The sequence below is a fragment of the Panthera leo genome, chromosome B2 (assembly GCF_018350215.1).
Source record: "Panthera leo isolate Ple1 chromosome B2, P.leo_Ple1_pat1.1, whole genome shotgun sequence".
Lineage (NCBI taxonomy): Eukaryota > Metazoa > Chordata > Mammalia > Carnivora > Felidae > Panthera > Panthera leo.
In genome coordinates this window covers 75350239-75363384 of record NC_056683.1, presented here as the reverse complement: position 1 = coordinate 75363384, position 13146 = coordinate 75350239, and the positions used below count along the sequence as shown (strand labels likewise).

Below are 13146 nucleotides of genomic sequence, written 5' to 3'. Positions count from 1 at the left end.
AGGGGGGTCCAGAGAACATTTTTGAGTGTCTGCTGTGTGCTCCTTCATTCATTATCACATTTTAGTCATCACAAAGCCCCATGAGGTAGGCATCACTATCCCCACTCTATATAAGGAGAAACTGAACACTCACACAAGGTTACCAGCTGGTGAGTGGAACGTTCCAGCTACAGACTGGTTCTTCTGACTAGAAAGCCAGGGATGGCGATGCTCATCATGGGCCCTCTTGTGCTGACATATACCCTCTCTACCTCCCTGTCTCAGGGTCTCCCCTGGAGCGGGCGCCTCTGGGAAGGACAGTGTGGGAGCCTGTCTGTGGAAGCCAAGTCGTTTCATGGAGACCAGAGTGGGTGGAGGATGTGTTCCTGGCCTCCTCATTTAAAACTTGGAACACATTTTTCCATGGAAAAAATATTAGGCAGAGAGAATCCATTTTTGTAACGTATGCAAAAGCACTTTGCAAACCATCAAGGAGTATGTAATATGCCTAAAAGGAGTTACTACTCTGCAGTGCATTTGCACTGTAATTCCGACACTTTGTGGATTAAATAGCCTGTTGTGAAGCAGAATTTAACCGCTAACTGTTATGCTGACTGTCTCAAAGGAAAAATACATTCCAACGGCCAAACAACTGACTTACAACAGACATTTGGAACCCAACCCATTCATAAACTGAGAACTGCCTGGATTAACATGAAGAGGACACATCATCACCATCTTCATCAAGTATTATTTATTAAGGGCAGTGCATGGGGTGAAGGCTTCAGCGTAAAGGAAAAAAAGAAGGGAAGTGTTAATCTAATTTTTAATGGCTGCAATTCCACGTCCTGGTTGTGAATGAACTCAAGCTGTTCCAAAACATCCCACTCATCTTTCTTTTTACTTCCTTCCCCTCAATTTAGCACTTATCTTTTACTCTCCTTTCTTTTTATTTTCCCCTTGCCATTCCATTTTTTTTTTGTCTCTCTTCCACATCTATTCAACATTTGTTCCTGCACTAAACAAACTCTTTGCAAGGGCTAACTATATTCTCAGACTCTGTGGTAGAGTCTAGAAATAACCAAGATGAGCAAAATGCAGTTCTCAGCACACTCCCGACCTGACAGTCAGAGAGGGGAACCTGAAAACAAACCAGATTCTATCCTGAAAAATACAGAGAGACACAGAGTGAGTAGAAAGGGTGTTTTCTAGGCAGGAGTTAAAGGAGCAATGCCATTTCCTTTTTCGCTCATCTCACACCTGCATGCCCTTTTCCTCCCTTTCTTGGTCCACACCGGTGTCCACCTTCATCACTTCTCTTCATTACTTCTCTTTGCTACTACTCTGCAATTGTCCTAACCAGTCTCCTTGCCTCTGTCCCTCCCCACTGTAATCCAACGAATATATTGCTGCCAGATGAATGTTCCTTTGGAATGGCTCCAATTATACAGTGCCCCCTAATTATCTCATTGATACTTCTTGCTCTCAGAATTTTATGATAATTCCTAGCATTGCATTTGGAGGCCTTCCTTGGCCTCATCCCTACACAGAGCTCCCTCATTAGTTAGTCAATGGAAATGCATAGTATTCCCCAAATCACTTCCTTCCTTAACACTATTCCGTCTTCCTTCCTCTACAGTGCTTCTCATACCACGTAGACTGAAATTCTATGCATCCTATAATACTCCTCTCCAAGGCCATCGGCAGAGCTTTCCTTATACCCCCAGCTGTGGATCTTTTATTGCTTATTTGGAGGAAGGAACCAGTGTTTGCTGAGCATCTTTCATATATCAGGCCCAGTGCTGGGCACTTTTCATGTATTAACCTGTTTACTGTTCATAACATCTCTGTGAAGCCTGTTGGTTTCCCACTTTCAGATAAGGAAACCTAGGTTCTGAGACGTAGAGTGTGCTCTAGGTAAGGAAATGGCAGAGCCAGAATTTGAAGCCATACACCCGTGGACCTTGAAGGCCATGTTTATCTCTTTCCATCAAGCCTCATTGCTTCCTTCATTATTTCTCTTGCAGCAACAGACTTGAAAAGTGGTACGTGCATTCCTCAATACCTCCATAATATTGTGGATACTTTTCTCTCGAAAACATCTTTGTCTATTAGACTGCCTCCCACCATGACTGGAATTGTAGAAACTTTCAAGTAATGTGACATTCATGTGAAAGTGCTGCACTGGCATGACATTGCAGGATTCAGTCAACAAGACATATGCAACTTAACTCATCAGCAAGCAACCAGTAGAATCCCATGTCCACAGATATATGAATACAAAGAATCAGACATGGAGTTCTCACTGGTGCAATTTTCTAAAGAGATTCCGAATAGAACAAAACCTAGAGATACTGGCCTTTGGTGTTTGCATCTGGCAAAGTTTGAGGATAGGATAATGAGTGTCAGCAAATACTGAAAATGCTTTGTTTATTTGCTTAGATATTCAAAGTGAGCCATTTGCCAAATTTGTGGACCCAAGGACAAGACTGAGACACAAACAAATGTTTCTTCTCAGCCAGTCATAGCTTCTAATACCATCTGGAAACCTACACCAGTTAAGAAAGAAACAAATATGCCTTTTTTTGCTTTCCTTCTAAGACCTCAAAGCTTGTAAATTTGGGGTCTGTTGGGGAGGGAAAAGAAGAGAGTTCCAAAAATGGAGGCCCTCCAGAAACTCAAGCCCCCTGGCAACCAAGACTTCAGATTGCAAAAGCAATCAGAGAGCATGTTTACGCTGATCTCAGTGGCTCAGGAACAAAATAGAGGTTGCTGCTATCTCTGTTCACACTGAAGGAGCTTCCCTGTGACCCAGTTTAGAGTTTAGTCCAACTCCGTAAATTACTAAGATATTTTTATTGATACCATGAAAGTGCACCCTCATTTCTCTATTGTCACAAAAGCATGTTGTTGAAACACTTAAAATATCTTGGCACACTTTAAAAGTGCTTTTTACAAAAGAGACATGAAATTAATGGTGCATTTCAGTCAACACGTCCTTTGCAGTGCTTTCTTTCCCCTTCCTCAAAGCCACGGAATAAAACAAAGTGGGTCCAAACAAGACCTCTGAACATTTCTGTGATGGGAATAACATCTGGGTAGTCAGGAATGGGAATCAATGTTGCAATCTCCTCTCCTACCCTAATGTACACGTGAACAGCATTAAGCTGGTTTTATCATTAGATTTCACTTTTCAGTGAAGTTTTAATTACCAACCCTTATAATGTCATTTCTGGGAGAGGGTCTTGCAGTTTACCTCCTATTCTCTTGCTTCCCAAATCTTTCTCTTGCTGTGTTCCAGCCTACTCTGTTTCCTGCCCCCATTCAGAAAGCTTCAGATCCAATGTGATTGCTCACCATTCCATCACCATCATTTTTTTTTTTTTTTGAACAGTGTATTATCCTAACCACACAACAGTTTCCAGCCATCAGGCACATAATCTTAGCTGCACATTAGCCTGGAAATGGGCTTTTCCCCCCTTTGGTTATCTTATCCATAACATGTGCAACTATTACCTCATTCACCCTTGTGCTGGTTCCAGAGATTAACCCCAAAACTGTCATGATAAATGCACAATTTAAAAAATAGTCAGTTTCCTCAAACTTCTTGTCAGTCTTGTTTTATATTTCATCCCCTGTTATGACATGGCTACTAGAACTTGCCATCTTTTATACTGTCTGGTTTCCAAACATTAGAGCCAAGTATGATGTCATATGGTCTAGTAGCATAACACTTATCTAAAGGAAAAAGCACATCCAGAGCTTTTCCCAATGTTTTTATTTGTTATAATAACACACAGAGCCCAAGTTAGAAAACATATTTTTAAAGGAAACCAATGAGACAAGCTTTAACCTTTAACCATGAAAAAGATTCCTTAAAATTTCAAAGGAAAGACAAATTCTATCCTTTAGACACATTAGGCTTTGACTGGCAGAGGCTTTTTCATCCGCATTCAATATCAGCAAGATCACTCCGCTAGTCAGGCTGCAATTTTGTCATAAGCACTGTGCAGGCATTATGGAAAATGTTAAGAAGTGTTCATGTCCAAACCAATTTAATATTTATTCTTTTTTAAAAAGGAAAATAAAACAACAACCAAGGTTCTCCCATTTTCTAATTAGCACCAGTGGCGTCACATTTAAATGCCATAAAGGGAAGATGGTGTCATGGGAAACAGAAGGTGTGGACCTAGGAACAAGAGATGGGGCAAGTCTCTTATGTTTCTTCATTTATTAGAGATAATCTGTTCTATCTCTAAGTGCTTGAGGAAGAGCAAACAAATAATGCATGCAAACACATTTTAAAACTATAAAGTACTATACAAACATAAGGTGTCATCTCGGTCAATTTTCAGTCCCCACTCTTAATTTTTAAAACTATTGGAGTTGGCGCCCTGCATGCCATTTGCACTATGTACACCATTCTCTCCGAGCATTGACCACACAGCAGTATGACCATATCTACGTGATTGTTCCCCCTACACGCTTGCAAGCTCCCTCAATTCATCTTTATAGCTCTGCTGCCAAGGGCAACCTTGGGTCATGTCTGTTGATTGATTTACTTGCTAAGTGAGTACCTATATAAGGCCCCCAATTTTTATTAATTCATTTCTCATTTTCTCTCTTTTCATTAAAGCCTGAAGCTCTTGTCTTTGCCTCATTTTTTTACTGACTACACAGAATGTTCATTTTTGTTCCACCTCCCCAAACTGTCTCTAGTGTTACTTTTCTGTGGAGGAAGCACGGGGGGGAAGTAAACCTAAGAACCTGGGGATGAAGAACAAACATCTTCTAGTAGCAAAATTCCAAAATAGGAATCCAAAGTTGCAGACTACAAATACCTAACTTAGAGAGAAGGGAGTGGCTCTGGGGTGCGGACTTCACCGTAGCTGATTACGAGTGTTGATATGGCTGGAGAAAGGATATGTCAGTCAGAAGAAGACAGTTATCACCAATGGATACATGGAAAAGAGAACCAGAAAGATGGATATTGACAGAATGACTACAGCATTGTTGGAGAGAGAAGAAAGATACCCTCCAGTGGAGGGGGCCGCATCACACTTGGGTGAGGCAGTGAGAAGCACAAGAGTGTGAGATCCAAAATCACCTCAGGCTAAATCCCAACTCTATCATTTACCAGCTGTGTGATCTTTAAAAATTTTTTTTTCAAAGTTTTTCCAGTTTTACTGGGCATACTTACATGCACAATGTATTTAAACAATGGGTTTTACAATACATAGTTATATCACTTGGTTTACAACCAAATATGCTGTGAGTGTTCTCTCTTTTACAACAGTTAAAATACTTGCAAGGTATGGAGAAAACATAATTTATTAAGCTCCCTTGTTGGGGAAATTTAGATAGAATTTTTTTTTTTCCAAAGCCACTTCAATCTCTTTGCCACGCATTGAGAAGAAAGGGGTGTCCTTGTCTTCTATAGCTTTCTATAGATGATAGAAACTTGCCTTCCAACTTAGCTTTTTAATTTGCTTCTCAGACCCATCTAATCGTCAACCAGGTAATCCATTTTTGTTTGCCCAATTTCTTTCCCATTTGCTTCCTCTTTTCTAGCATCCCTGGTACACATGCGCACTTCCAATACTTCAGTGTCCTGTCCCCCACCTCTAATATCTGCCCCCTGACCTCTCATCTGCTCACTTTACAGAGGCTTCCTTTCCTTTCCTTTTAAAGATGAGTTCTTGATTGATTTTGATCAACTCTCTACCCAAAGCTTTAGCCTCAATTCCATGTTAGGAGCAGCCTTTAATGATCTGAAGATAGAGTTCAATTGTTTAAAGGAAAATAAGAAGAAAAAACCCTTGGTAGAGATACATGTACTAAGAAACATAGAACTTGGTCACAATGTAGATATGGCTGTTTTTTTTTTTTTTTTAAAGTTTTTTGGAGAGGGCAGGGCAGAGGAAAGTAGTTTGTACTTTAAGAAATGTTAGGGAAATGTTAGGGACCATGATGAAAATCTGTCCACTATTTCGAGGCAACTAACAAATGATTATCTCCCAGTTAGGGAATTGGAGTGACAGCCTTTACAGGTTATGGAATTGTATGACAAATATTGCATATGCAAGTGTCCTTTAACAGTAACTTTGAATTAAAAAAAAAATTTTATGTTTATTTTTGAGAGAGAGACAGAGCACAAGCAGGGGTGGGGCAGAGATAGAGGGAGACACAGAATCTGAAGCAGGCTCCAAGCTCTGAGCTGTCAGCACAGAGCCTGACTCAGGGCTCAAACTTATAAAATGCAAGATCACAACCTGAGCTGAAGTCGGACACTTAACCGACTGAGCCACCCAGGCACCCCAACAGTAACTTTGTATAGCAAGGCAGATGCCAGCTAACAAAAAAGTGGTGCCCAAAGATGCTTATTAATTCTGGAGTCCTGGAAACCAGGAAGTGCTCATCCATCTCATGGGCCTCACATCCCGGTAGAAATGTCTGAGGAAAGCAGTGAAGTTGGCTGCACCAACATTTACACATGGAATGTCTCTTGGAGAGCCAGGTGTCATGGGGGCACAGACTCACAGTTGTCTTTGTGTGAATCATGCTCACAGTTCCAGCCATAGAAGGAGGGGGGCAGGCAAAGAAAGACCCCAGCATGTAGGTTCCCCCATTCAGACAGCAGGTTTTATTTAGCTCTTTACTGTCCTGGATTCCTATGGACAGCACAAATTGGAAAGACCAATGATGAATTGAAGGCTCCTCCTGGGACCAATTGCAATCATCTCTTAAGGCTGGGGTCTCCCTGGAGGGACATGCAAGTTCACGGTGGCTCAATGCAGCAACTAATTCCAGTTCAAATGCTTTGGAAATGGCCATGATGAAAATCACACTGCAAGAGAAATGCTCTATCTTTCTGTGGTCCATGGCTGGCTTTCCCCAGAAGGTCTTAAAGGAAGCAGGAGCCAGGATGTCCAGAGACAGGGGCTTATCACCAAGTTTTGTCCTAAGGAATGCTTTGAACTCAGCCAGGGACTCAGCCTTGCCTGGGACTCTCCTTCTCAACAACCACTACCTGTGTGATCTTATGTAAGTCACCTAACTCCTCTGATCTTTGTATTTTCATATGTAAAATATGAAAAACAGAATGTTTATATGGGCACAGAGTCTAAGTGTGTTGGTTGTTTGCCCTTGGTGGGAAATGCACCTCACTGCCCCTACTCAGCCTCACGAGAGGATCGTACCACATATCGCCAGCTCAGGAAAAGATCCAAATTCAAAATTCGAAGTAGTTTTCTACTATATATCATCAGTAGCTATTTATTTATGTCTTTCTTTCTTTCTTTCTTTCTTTCTTTCTTTCTTTCTTTCTTTCAAGTGTATTTATTTTTAGAGAGATAAAGAGTGCAGGAGCAGGGGAGGGGCAGAAAGAGAATCCCATGCAGGCTCCGTACTGTCAATGCAGAGCCCCACGCAGGGCTCCAACTTATGAAACTCTGAGATCATGACCTAAGCCGAAATCAAGAGTTGGACGCTCAACTGACTGAGTCACCCAGGCACCCTTCAGTAGCTATTTATAAATGATGTCTGAATCATTCAAAATATGTTGTATAGAAACATCAATGAATATGTTTCATTTCCAGCTAAGAAATAGCTGAAGGGTTCTATGCCAGTGATAGACTTACTTTATGTATTATTTGCAGAATTTTTATGTTATGTTTTTCACATGAAAAAGAAGTAGACATCCCCATATTGACACCCAAAACCTTCTGCATACAAAAAGAATAATAACATTATCTGTGAGGAAATATTTATTTATTTATTTATTTATTTATTTATTTATTTATATTTGAGAGACAGAGAGCAGGGGAAAGGGGGAGAGGGAGAAAGAAAAGGAATACCAAGCAGGCTTCACACTCAGCATGGCACCCAATGCAGGGCTGGATCCCACAACCAGGTTCAGAATCTGACACAAAATCAAGAGTCGGACAGTCAACCTACTGTGCTACCTGGGCAAGCCAGAGGAAACATTTTTTAAAAAGAAATTATTTATATGTGTTTCTTATTGTTATGTTGTTGCTTTCGTCACCTTGGAATCTGACTGACAGAAAGAAAGGAATGTTAGCGGGATTTTCATGTATCTGTCTCCCACTTTGTGGGCTCTACGCCTTGTGCAGACTCTGGTGAATGCTACAGCCCTTTCTCCCACAATTAACAGACACAAAATTTTGCTATCAGTTTCATCAGCTTATGGACCTACACACCCAGGGTCAAGAACTCTGGGTCAATCTATAAGATTTCTGGTCATGGTGGGCTCATGATCTCAACTGCAAGGGAGCCAGAGTCACATGACTTGGCTTATTTGCGTTTGCCAGATTTAACTTGTAGATAACTACATTAATCTCCACCTTGTAAAAGAGGGAAAACTAGGCACTCAATCCATGAGCTGATTCCTCCTAAGAAAGACAGTTGGGAGCACAAACCTTATGGTGCTCACAAATTTGGAAAATTATGTAAACTAGCAAGAGCCATATCAACAGTGTGCACATTTGTATTCACAAAAGAATATAAAGAATACCGCTAATGTATGTTTTATTATATTTTGTCATTTTAATCCTCCAAATTGATAGAAAGCCCCGTAATATAATAATACTCCTACACGGGCAATTATTGAAATTGTATGTCTATATGACTTGAACATGAAGAGCTTGGGGTATGCAGGTTTTTCTCTTCAACCCACTGCCATAGGAACAGTGTGATGCTTTCCACGCTGGTCTCTGCTTGTAGTCTCTTATCTTACAAGCAGCTGAGTCTAAAGAGATAGAGTCAGAACTAGAAAGAAGAATATTTCTGAGAGTATGGATTTTTACTTCCTGCCAAGCATTCTATTCTCATACACCCTTGTGACCCTATGGAAATGGGAACCATAAAAATATTTTCTGGCTTGGAGGTTAATCTATAGTTCACTTTCTCCAATGTGCTCCACCAAAGACCAGATGGGATACTAAAATGAGCTAGGTTCTGACTACAAAGCACCCTTGTAGCCTGAGGCAGGGGAAGGCATTACAAATATGTATGTTATGTGGAAGTCCCAGCGGGATTTCCACAAAGAGGCTGTCTGAAGGCGCATGTCCACTCTGGGAAGCAAACCACTCTGAAATTCCCAATTCATTCTGAGCACTGACCCTGCAGCATGGGTACGGAGGCCAATTGGAACCATGTGTATGGGCTACCGCTCTGGACAGACCGCAGTGCCCTTGCCACACTGACTTCAGATTGTGGCCCCAGAGTCTTCCCAGTCACACAATCGTAGGCAAGCTCTCTAAAGGTGTTGACTTAGGCTTCCAGAAAAAGCATAGCTCTTGTGACGGAGAAGCACAAGCTTTGGCATTTTTCAGTCCTGGGCTGAATTCTGGCTCTACCAGCTATAGAGTGCTATATTCTGGGGGAAGCAACTCAGTTGCTGAACTTCCTCTGTCCTCATGTGTATGCAAAAAGAATAATTATGCCCATCTTGCAGGATATTATAGATATTGAGTAAGAGAATAGAGTAGTATAGGCAAGCAAGCTAGAAACTGCTTAAGAGCTCTAAATTCTGTCTGCTTCAGTTTCTTCCTCTGCAAAGTGAAATAACAAAATACTTACCTAATCAGATTCCTGGTAAGGATTCAGGGAGTTAATATACTTAAAGGGCTTTAGCTAGAGTTTGACACATATTAAATGCCCAATAAATGCTCACATTATTGGATAATGTACATAGAATACTTAGAAGTATGCTATGGTTAGGTGGGAGATCAAAAATGACAATATTATTATCTTTTTATTTTTCTCCCTAAACATAGTATGAAGGGAAACTAATGTTTATTTCTCTTGTCCTACAGACAAATTCAGTATGTTAAGTGTCCTCAAAACCACCTCTTTTAAAATGCCTAAAACTTTGTATACCATATCCAGATTGTCTCTACCAAACTCAGTCTGTGTCAACTCCCCAAATTTTCTGAGAACATTAAGCATAGGCTAAATTAAATGTATTTGGTGAAAGTTAAAGAAAAATGCACAAGGAGAGAAGGTTGGCCCTGGATTAAAGATGTGTGACAGAAGAATTTGGTAACCTCTACCAAAAATACTATGGTACTTCTTGTAAATCTCAGGAAAAAAAAATGTTTTCCAAAAAAAAAAAAATCCTTTTTCAAGTGGCCAAACGAAAGATTTGTATAGTACTTACTCAAAACAGCAATTTTCATTCTGCAGCCAGGATACTTTAAAGAGGAGAAAGACCAATTGTATGTACTGCCATGAAAATGATTCCAGGTGCAACGAGCCCTCAAGATTTATATAACTCAGCTCTTAATTTATTTCCTTTAATCCACACAATATTTCCCAGCTTCTCAATTGTCAGCCACATGTTTCTCAATAAAGACCATGGTGGCACCAAACTTCCAAGTTAGATGCTATGATTGTGTTTCCTGAGTGCCCAATATAAAATGTAGTTAGTGTTTTTAATAATCATTTCTCTTGCAGTATTTCCAGCAAAAGTCTGTGTGTAATGCCAAACCTTGGTCTTCTGCATGGAACCGGTCAGTCTGCGTGTAGTTTACTAGAAAGCCGGGTTTTCAAACTCTGGTGTTAATTTCAGTCACCATGTTTTAGACCGCAGTAAGGAGCAGGGCTAGAATTGATAAACAGCTATCTCATGGGTATGATGCATGAGGAGAAAGTAGCTAATTAGAATAGAAATCCATTGTAATCTCAAAATAGAGGCTTGCTTTGAAAAAAAATTGCAATATAGGCATATTATCCAATAAGCAATGAACTCCTATTGTCTATCTAAGAAGGAAAAGCAATATAAATCTGTGTAGATAACACAAAAGGTCTATAATATAAGTTTCAGTGAACAGAAATTCAAACTCATTTAGCAAAAATTAATTTTTGAGAGAAATAAACTTTTACCTATCAGAAGTTCTATTTTTACATTTGCCCTGTTTGTCCTTGTTTACATGCAAGAACAATTTCTTGCAGCCAATTAAGTAGAGATGATTATGCAAACAGATAGAAAAATTACTGTTACATTTGTTTTACATTAGATTCATACAAAATAAACTATGTGAAATTGAAAGTTCAACCTTTCCTCTAAGGGGTCTAAATAAGAATTCATTAGATTGGGAAGGTAATTTTTGAAAGTTTTATGTGAACAACAACGACATAAATTCTTTCTTTTAATATTCAACATAAATTTGTAACATCCTTCCTTCCACTAACAAAACCTATTGTACACCATCAGTTACCATTGAAAATTCCAGAAGAAGCCTTTGTTACCTTCTTTGTGGTATTTTAGAGCCTCTGGAAAGATAAGCAGTAGTCATTTCTCATCCTGTGACTTGTGATAATTGATGGAACGTTCAAATGAACAACTTTTCATACGCAATGTATACAGTGTTCATGTCAACATCAGGCAGAACAAACATGGCTTATGAACAGAGGTTAAATGACAGATAAATCATTTCATGAGTAACATACATAAAACTCTTGACTCTTCATGTCTATTAGTGCTTTGGTGCTGTCTTTATCTTCACTACAGCCAGCATCCTTCTTTTTCTTTTTAATATGATTCTCAGCGTTTTGATGTCATATGTTTTGTCTTATTCAACCATTTGGAGTACAGGTGTGCCACTGTGTTTTTGATGGAGTGTTGCTATTCCAGAAAGCCCCATCCAAAACACAACCCCACACATGTAATCCAAACCCGAAGATGAGTCAGCCATTGAGACTTTGCTCCAGTTCTTGAGAGAACTCCTCACATAGTTGGACAGAATGTAGAATTAGTAACACACACAATAGTTAGGGAATAATCCTGAGCTTTAAAAGACCTCAATATTCCTCTATGAATTTTCAAGGAAAAAAAATTTGTTTTTCAGTTCTGTGTCCATGCTACTAGAATTACAGTCAATGTTTTTAGACTGTAGAAGTCTTTCCTTAGCAAGAAAAACCCCATATGCTTGCATTCCTTATACCACCTCAAAAATTCCTTATACCACCACAATACTGATTAAATGATTTTCCGAATCAGAATGAGGAACTTGAGCTCCACTTGCAGTACAAATATTTCCTAAAGTGCTGGCCATCAGTCTATTGATCCTGACCAAATTCTGATTTCTTTGAAAATGTTTCAGCTTCTTATCACATTAAGGAAATGAACATTTTCAAAAAGCTTGCAACAACAAAGAGAACAGCCTGGTCTTTAGGCTTAATCTGGGTATTATTTTCAAGACACATTTTGGAGAGAGTCTTTGAGTGTTCTGCCGGAGGCTGGTCTCTGCCAGTGTTTATTTCTTGTACTGATGCAGTTCAGAGGTGATTAGTGAAAAAGATGCTGAAAGAAAGGGAATAAACGAGAGGACAGGTGTCATATTCTTTGTGTTCTCTTTCAGAGCTTGCACAGACGATTCCATGGTGGCAAATTTGGCACTATGTGGGTGGCTGCGTGACTTCAAATGCTCAGCTGCTCTGGCTCCCAGGGCACTGACAGACTGTCTCCTCCACTTTGGAACCCCCAGATGATGAGTCTCTGACCCTTTAAACAAAAAGCCTGAGCACCATATGGTGATTTTTTTAAAGTGCTATCTAAAGATACAAGGACTTTATGAACAGCGTTTGGACATCACTCCACTGCATGGTGTCGGTTCATTCTACTGTTTCTGTTGTTAGAAACCACCTTCCAGTCTTTATCCTATAATAGAAGTATCGCCAGAGACTAATAGAAGTTTAAAGTTGGAACTTATAAACCATCTAGCCTAAGCTTCTAGAGGATTAAAGAAAGAACATGTGGAAAACACTTTGCAAACTGAAAAATTCCCCCTAAATGTATTTTGTTTTGAAGATGGGAAAACAAAGGACTAGAAAGTTATGACTTACCTATTATTCCTAAGGCTGAGAGGTAACTGGATAATCAATTTTAACATTGTCATGCACACTTTTAATACGAAGTTCATATAAAGTTTAAAATTAGGCCATGGGTCCCATGACTTCTTTTTTGAATGTATATTTTAAATGAGGAATTCAGGATTTTTTAGTGCAAATCTTATAAGCAATACACGAAACTTCAAACAAAGTAGTTGTCAACCGCAGCCAGAACTCTTCTGTATAGGTGAGCATACAATTTGGCCTAAGGAAAGTGCAAATCAGGGACCAATGTTATATGTTTCACAGGACAGA

General features: G+C 39.7%; 1 pseudogene; it reads right to left on the bottom strand.

Annotated features, from left to right (window-relative positions):
* LOC122220718 overlaps nucleotides 1-6861 on the bottom strand; it is a 36502-nt pseudogene extending 29641 nt beyond the window's left edge.
* Nucleotides 6862-13146: the final 6285 nt, after the last annotated feature.